The sequence below is a fragment of the Podarcis erhardii genome, assembly GCF_964252035.2.
Source record: "Podarcis erhardii genome assembly, chromosome: 2".
In the NCBI taxonomy this organism is placed as follows: domain Eukaryota; kingdom Metazoa; phylum Chordata; class Lepidosauria; order Squamata; family Lacertidae; genus Podarcis; species Podarcis erhardii.
Genome location: NC_138498.1, coordinates 95361290 through 95369299, shown reverse-complemented (window position 1 = coordinate 95369299; position 8010 = coordinate 95361290).

The window sequence follows — 8010 nt, the reverse complement described above, 5'->3', positions numbered from 1 at the left end:
GTGCTACTGGATTCATCTTTGGCACAGGTGGCTAGGAGTGCCTTTTACCAGCTTCAGTTGGCAAGATCGCGATGACTGTTTTTGTTTCTTTGAATAAAGAGTTAACTTGTGAATTATTGCTGACCAGCTCCTGACTCTCACCTTGACATTCTGCCCCATCTCCTGTCCCGTACTGGCTTCTGAGCCTGGAATTTTGTCCCAAAGGGAACACAACCCTTGGCATGAAAGAGATTCCCTGATCTCGGAGCACAGGGTATGAATGGATGTGGGAACCATGTGAAATATTTCTTTTTCATCTATACAAATAACACTGTCTTTTGTAGCAATGAAATACAAACAAAATATGACTATTTAGCAAGGAGCGAAAGAGAGAAATATAGTAGCAATTTCCTCTTACTTCCTGGACCTCAAAAATTTCACTGCACTATCTATACATCAGGCATGGCCAAACATGGCCCTCCATCTGTTTTGGGACTACAATTCCCATCATCCCTGACCACTGGTCCTGTTAGCTAGGGATGATGGGAGTTGTAGTCCCAAAACAGCTGGAGGTCCAAGTTTGACCATGCCTGCTATACATGGTAGGTAGTAAGTGTAAGGATGATGTAAAATAGTGACATTCCTAGAAGATGAAAAGATGTATGTCAGTATAAAAAACAATCCTTACATTCCCTTTGGTAGGTAATTTAAGATTATTCTTTCCCCATTTTGTATCCCATCGAATCTGTTGCCACCTCCCTCAACCTTTCTTACCTTTGTAATTTAAAGTGACAGGTTAAATGCTAATGCAATTGAGAGGGGTGAACAACTGGTCAAGGAACAACCTGAGCTGACTGCTTAATATATCTACGAATTGCAGAAATATGCAGGTCAGGTCTAATTTTGACAGGGAATGGTTCACTGCAAGGCTTTATGTCTCCCTGGATAGCCATTAACAGACTCATACTAGAATAACTACCTCATTGCTTAGGGTGGGAAAATCAAGTTCATCTTAATAGGGGGAAAACAGAGCCAAGTTCCTGATATCCTCATTTTTAAGTGCCATTTTGTTAAATATTGGATCTAAGATTATAATCTAAGATTATAGAATTCAAGGAGGAGGAGGAGGGGATCAGTAATAGCCCAGCAGATGTGTATACCCCAAGGCAGCCCTCAAATTTTCCCATAAATAAAGCATGCCTGTGAAAACAGCAACATGTTGTTGTTCTCTTTATGTGAAGGATCCTCTGTGGAAACCATTTCATACAGAAGTGTTCATCACTAAATCACTAAGCAGCTAATTCCACCCAGTTTTGGTCTTGCTGGGTCCGTCATTTTCCATTCCTCCCCGTTGCATGCCGCTGAATCCTATTCCATTCTGTTGCATGCCTTTCCACTGTAACACGTTTCTTTCTACATAATACATGCACTTTAATGTAAAATGCACAGTTTTCAACACATTCACCAGTAAAATAAAAGACACAATTTGGTCCACACATTTTACCACATCGAAAATGCGATGCAAAATTCAGAGGAATGCGTAATCTGACTGATAGCTGTGTCCTGGCCTCCATGTAATTTCAGGAGCATCAGCTCAGCTTAGACCAGTGTGAAAATCAGATCAAATGAATCCCTTCCTCTAGCTACATCATTTCTCTCTCTCTCTCTCTCCATCCCCTTTCCTGCATTCTGGAACACAAGTGAGTATACAGTTTGTTTCTACACAGTCACAAATCCAGGCATTGATCAGACCCAGATTTGTTTAGCTTCAGCCCATACCCTGGGACCTCATTACCTGAGTAAGTAAATGAGCTATCACAGTTCAAGTGCCATGAACAGAATTTAATATTTGAAAGAATAAGTGGGGACCATTCCCAAGCCCTAACAGAAGAGCTCCTTATTCAGGGCTTCAACCTGCTGTCTGGCAGATAACATATTGATTCTTTTCCAACCTCCTGAAACCTATCCCAGCTGAGCTGTACACAGTTAAAAGCTTCGGGGTTGCTAGCCCTGAACCCCAGCATTTCATCGCTATATTGTCAGGAACAGGCTATATCACAGGAAGTTTTTGTTTTTATTTTAACACTATGGGGTGCATTTTCCTGGTTCAGTTACTGCTCACACCTCAGACATAATATGCTAAAGCAGCAAATTCTCTCCCCCCCCCTTAATGAAATTATTCACCATTCTATGGCTCTACCACTCTCAAGCCTGCACTTAATTGTTAGACTCACCACCAGACTGAAATGTTATTCCCAACTCCCATGGCTCAACCACCCTCACCTATTGACTTGATTATTAGACACAATGCCAGACCAACATGCTATGCCTAATTTCCAGTTCCGCTATAAACCCCATGCTAGCATGGTTCTTCGTGGGGGGGGGATGAAATCCAGGATTTTAATGTAGCTGCAGCTGAATAGTATGTTTCATTCCCTCATGCAAAAGTGGGATGGATACAACATGCCTCCAGTCATTGCAGCACAGTTGGACTCATGAAAGAGGGACTGCAAAGCCCCTTTTAGCTCCTAGTTGGGACCAGTTGCAACTAGTGAACAGTTATGGAAGGGTTGATGGGCTGTGAAGTATCCTAGTTCTCAGCTATCTCTGGGGTTTGCCAGGATTCACTGCTCCTGGCATATCTCATCAATATCAGTTTATGATATCCTTGCAATTGTCCTAATCCCAATTCTTTTTAAGAGACTCAACTTTTGGGTTAGGTTATTTCTTTGGGATGATAAAGGAAAGGGCTGAAGCTCAACAAGACAACATCTGCTTTGCATGCAGGAGGTCACAGGTTCAATTATCAGTATCTCTAGATAGCTTTTGGAGACCTCTGTCTGAAATTCTGAAGAGGTGCAGCAGCTAGTGTAGACAATCTGAGCTAGATGACCAATGGCCTGACCCAGTATAAGACAGCTTTTCATGTCCCTCTGATCCCAATATATTTGCTGTACATGTTTCTCAGAAGGATCCCAGGGATGCTACAAAATCCTACTTTTGCACTAGGCTCAGGATTTTGGCATTACAACAAGGTATCTTCCTTCAGTGCCAACAAATGATTTAGTATGACTCTTCTGAAAATATTGGATTGCTGCATTGTCTAAAACTTGTGGTAAAATGGATATAAGTCAGCATCATTCTTTTAAAAAGAAAAAAAAAATCATTGCCCCAGAAAACAAGACACTTGATTATCTCCCGTGCCCCTTTTCTTTTGTTCAGGACAGTAGGTTAGCAAAACATGATGTATCAGCTATCACATAAGTAATACAAAATGCCACATTTAGTACTGAACTGTGATAGCTCCCCAGAACATCTGATTCCCAATGTGTGACACTGAGCAGCTGCCAGTCAGTCTCAGGGATCCTGAAATTAAGATCAGCTAGAACGATTGACAGGATGAAATATCAGAGAAGAGGCTGAAAGAGCTGTGCGCCTTAAGTTTAGTAAGAGGTTGAAAGGGAGCATGATTGCACTCCATTAATACATTAGAGGTGTTAACCTAGCAGAGGGGAGAAAATTATCTGAATTAAAGACTATGGAAAGAAGTGGTAATAACTACAAATTGTACATTAATGCATTTAGAATAGAGATCAGGCAGTTTTTAACTCCTAAAAGAAGTAAAGTTCAGAAAAGGATTGCTGAGTTACAGCATCCCAGAAGCATGCACATTTCAAAACAGTATTAAATAAATGGATGGTGAAAGATGTTTGTGATTGTTAATATTGGCTGGGGACCCATGGATGTAGCTATTTACATGTCTGGGTGTGGAGGGGTGGTTCCCTCATGTGTCAATTAAACCCACCTGCACACATAATTTGATCATTGTTTGGCTGGTCTTTGATTGTTATATTTGAATAAATAAGGCATGACCTTTCCACAGTTACTCTGTCTCTCAAGTCTTCTTCCATGGTGTGTTGGCAAGGTTAGATTGGTTGCATCACAAAACAGGGCCAATGTTCACCCTACCCACAAAGAGAAAGTAAATGGTGCCATCAGATGGCTAATGACTCATCCCAACTTGGAATTTTTATTGCTGTACATTTCACAAGCTATATTCTTACGATCTTTCAACTTTAAAGAGAAGAAAACTCAAAAGGTGTTCCATACCCTCACTTTGAAAGAAAGTTGTTTCAGGCAGGTCCTGAATTTTGAACTCCTCAGATTAGATTCTGAGCTATTTTTATGTGTCCAACAAATGATGGCAAGATTATGAAGGCTATTTTATCTTTCAGCAAATATGTCAGAATGGTCTGAATATCTGGCTTCAGTATCATCTGATAAGCATTGTCAGGCTGGAACCGATTACACTGTCATTCTTGGGTTTTCACAACTAATGTGTGTTACTTTCAGCTCACAATATAATATGCTTGAATGCCAAAATAGAACGAACACGGCTCTTCAGCAAGACGACTTCCCCCCTTCTTTCTTACCATAGCTTATCTGTTAACAAAATGTGCATCATAATTTAACTGCCCCACCTTTCCAAGGCTAAAGGTGGCTTGCAACCCCAAATTAAAAGCCAACAACATTACAATAAAAACAGCTCCAAAGAACAAATATCCTGCTGATACAATGAAACTCATCACAGTCAACAGTAGATGGGCCAGATATCTCCCAGGCCCTGCATATTGATAGCCAACGATGTCTGGGGAATCAGATGAGTCTTTAGCAAGCAGTGGAAGCACATCAAAGTTGGTGCTCGCCTTACTCTGGAAAGGAGGTGGGTCCATATGGTGGACATCAGAAGGGGAATGAGTCTCTGGGTTTGAAAGATGGACTTCAGCTGACTGTAGTACAAGCAAAAGAGGATCTTGGAACATTGGTAGACCTGTACAGAACAAGGTATTCCTTCAGGAATCCATATCCCATGTTATTTAGAGCATTATAAGTCAACAAAACAACCTGACATTTGGCTTGGTAGTAAATGGGCATTAACAGCCAATACTGGTGCACCAGTCAAAGCCAGTAAAAGGTTTCCTAGCTGCAGTGGTCACATGAAGCTCCAGTGATAATGATGGATAGATGACTACCCCCAGACTATGGACTTGATCCTTCAAAGGGAGTGAAACCCAGCCCCAAACAGACAACCTTCTTTATACAATTTTATTGTACCACTGTTTTTATTTTCTATTGCATTTGATACAGTGCTTAAATGCACACGATGGTTCAGTATAATAAAAAAGTGATAGATTTTTAATCTTTATTCTATGTAACATTTATATCGAACCAGTGCAAATAAACACTTCTCCCACCATAGCTAAACCATCTTGATAAATACTCATGTATACACTTCAGCAGTTTTATACATAAATGCATGGATTAACTTAATGACTACTAAACAACTACAGCTGTAGTCTTTGAATGGATCAAATTTTTGTAATAATGACCCTATATTTTTACCTCTCTCAAAGAGTACTTTTCAAGTGGCACTGCCATATATCTATGCTATTGATATAGCAATGCACAAATAATGTATATTGCATTGCGAAGATGTTAATAAACTGCTTGGAATATTGCTCTGCTGCTAAGGATGAAGCGAGCTGGAAAAAGCTGCACTCTGCAATCAATAAAGAAGCTTGACTTGTACTTTAGAACAATCTCTGGAGGATTTTTGTCTAGCCTTGTGACACGTTTGTTGTGACTTTCCACCAAGTTATGAAGACACACACCTGTTTACAGAGGCACTCCCTTGGGTTTCTTTTCTTTCTTTTTTAATTGAGTGTCCTGTTTTAATCACTATATTGTTTTAATTGTTTTATTATGTTTTTGAGTATGAATATTTATATTTTAATGTTCATGAAACTTTTTATTCTTTGTACTGCTTAGAAGGCTATTTTGGTATCGTTTGGTATTTTTAAATGTGTTTGTGGGAGGGGGTGGCTGAGGGGAGTTATTGGTTTGTGGGAGGGGGTTTTGTTCTTGTCTTTGTGTGTGTGTGTGCTTTTATATTGTGTTTTTATGTTGTGAACTGCCCTGAGATCAGCAGATGAAGGACAGTCAAATAGATAAATAGATAGACAGATAGATGATAGATAGATCGATAGATAGATAGATAGACAGATAGATAGATCAATAGATAGATAGATAGATAGCAACAACAACAGCAAGTATTAATAATAACTCTGGAAAATGTTGAAGTGTTTCAGCCATTTCTCTCTCTCTCTCTAGCTCTTCTCGTTACTGACTCCACATATAGCTTGACTTATATACTTAATTGCCAGGTTCCTAGGATGAAACTTTGTCACTCCTGTGCATAACTTCTATTAAATATTTGCCTCTCCAGTGAACAACTTTCTGAGCAAAACATTCCATTGTGCTTTTAACCGCCTGTGAGCATTGGAGCCTCTTCTGTACTGGTCTAGAGAAGAGGTGGGTTTTTTAAAAAATAATTTGTTTGTAGTTGTTGTTTAGTCGTGTCTGACTCTTTGTGACCCCATGGACCAGAGCACGCCAGGCACTCCTGTCTTCCACTGCCTCCCGCAGTTTGGTCAAACTCATGTTGGTAGCTTAGGCAGTGTTTCCCAACCTTGTGCCTCCAGCTGTTTTTGGACTACAATTCCCATCATCCCTTGCCACTGGTCTTGCTAGTCAGGGATGATGGGAGTTGTAGTTCAAAAACAGCTGGAGGCACAAGGTTGGGAAACACTGGCTTAGAGAACACTGTCCAACCATCTCGTCCTCTGTCATCCCCTTCTCCTTGTGCCCTCTTCTCTTCTGATGATGTGGCCAAAGTATTGGAGCCTCAGCTTCAGGATCTGTCCTTCCAGTGAGCAGTCAGGGCTGATTTTCTTAAGAATGGACAGCTTTGATCTTCTTGCAGTCCATGGAACTCTCAAGAGTCTCCTCCAGCACCATAATTATTTTATTCAATTTTACATTATACCTTTGAATTCAAACAGTAGTCATAACCATAAACATATAGGATTCCCTGAACCCTTAGACTTCCCTCCACCCCTCCAGGGGTTCCACTGTCAATATTTTTCTACTGCATGATATAATTTCTCAATTTTTTAAAAAATCAATTTTTACCTTAGTTTTTGTTACATTACATGTGTTGTTATAATCCTGCCAAAGTGTTTAGTTGTTTACAGTGTTCTCTTAAGTAACTTATACATTTATTCCATTCCTTATTAATGTTTTGATCTTCTTGGTTTCCAGTTTTCCAGGTCATTTTTGCCATTTTGGTGTAGTCCATCATCTTTATCAACCATTCGTCTCTGGTCAGGATTTTATCTTCTTTCCATATCTGCACTGCTGTCATCACATACATAAATAATCTTTTCTAGGGAGCAGAGGTGGTTTTAAGGTATTGTGACCACTGCAGTCACCTTGGGTGCCACCCTGTAGAGGGTGCCAAAACAATGCTGTAGAACAAAGCATGAGAGGTGGGGGAGCTGAATTTTAGTGTTGCACAGGGCACCACTGAAATTTGACAACCCAAAGTCTGCCACTGTCAGAAGCCTAAAAAGCAAAAAGAAAGCATTCTTACAACCCACATTTTACAGCCCAAACCCCAAAACAAAATGGCTGGCAGTCCTATTGCTTTACATATGCATTTTTATTTTTCTAGTAAATTATCCATTGTTATAAAGCATATTGTCTTTGAGAACTAGGTATAGAACTGGATTTTCAACATGGAACTCATGTTTTACAAGAATGGAGGAAATATTTAGAAGAGGAAAAACAGGATGGAGAGTTAGACTGCCAAATATGTTTCCGAGAAGGCCAATTCTAAGCAACAGAAAGGGCACAGCAGGAAATAATTAAATTTGAGTGATCAAGGGGTTTAATTCTAATTTGGTGGCAATACGTTCATTAGCTGTGAGCAGATTTGTAGATAAATCACTCAGTAGCTTGCAGCATGACTTAGATGGAGATTAACTGAATTAGCAAAGGCAAATGAATTCTGATGCTGTCCCTAACCCAACCCATCCCCAACCCAATCACATCATTTTATACTCTTTTTTTTCCATATACAGTGGTACCTCGGGTACCTTCAGGTTGCATACGCTTCAGGTTACAGACTCT